At 34.6% G+C, this 555-nt stretch overlaps 1 non-coding gene across 1 annotated transcript; it reads left to right on the top strand.

Annotated features, from left to right (window-relative positions):
- The first annotated feature begins 201 nt into the window (after nucleotides 1-201).
- On the top strand, nucleotides 202-307 carry LOC120109790. The gene has a single exon (XR_005510568.1). It is a non-coding gene; the product is annotated as a small nucleolar RNA R71 (small nucleolar RNA).
- The last annotated feature ends 248 nt before the right edge of the window (nucleotides 308-555 follow it).

Here is a 555-nt window from a genome sequence, read left to right as displayed (position 1 = left end):
ACATTCCTCCTTTAGTAGGTGATTTTTAGTTTCTCGTTTTATCTATTGTATCCCAAGCTGTGCATTTTCTGCAAAGATCAAAATATCCCAGGCTTCTCTGGTTCCTTATTCATGAATTCACCATTACACATCATTTCTACAAATTGTCTCATATTGGAGGACAAACCATCATAAAAGAAACTAATGACCCTCCAAATTTCATATCCATGATGTGGGCAAGCAAGCAGAAGGTCCTTAAATCTTTCCAACACTGAAAAAATGTTTCTCCATCTTTTTGTGCAAAGTTCATGATATTTCTTCTAAGTGTGTTTGTTTTATGTGTTGGGAAGAATTTCTTTAAAAATTCTCTTGTCATTTCTTGCCAGGTAGCTATGGTCCTAGGCCTTAAGGAGTGTAACCATGACTTAGCTTTTTCCTTTAAAGAAAAAGGAAATAACTTAAGCTTCACTACCTCTTCATTGATATTATTAAATTGAAGTGTTGAACACACTTCATCAAATTCTTTTAGGTGCAATAGGGACTTTCAGTCAAGTCCATGAAACTTTGGGAGTAATT

The sequence above is a fragment of the Phoenix dactylifera genome, unplaced genomic scaffold, assembly GCF_009389715.1.
Source record: "Phoenix dactylifera cultivar Barhee BC4 unplaced genomic scaffold, palm_55x_up_171113_PBpolish2nd_filt_p 002779F, whole genome shotgun sequence".
NCBI lineage: Eukaryota > Viridiplantae > Streptophyta > Magnoliopsida > Arecales > Arecaceae > Phoenix > Phoenix dactylifera.
Note: the sequence above shows the minus strand (reverse complement) of the source record. Positions and strands in the feature narration are given on the sequence as shown.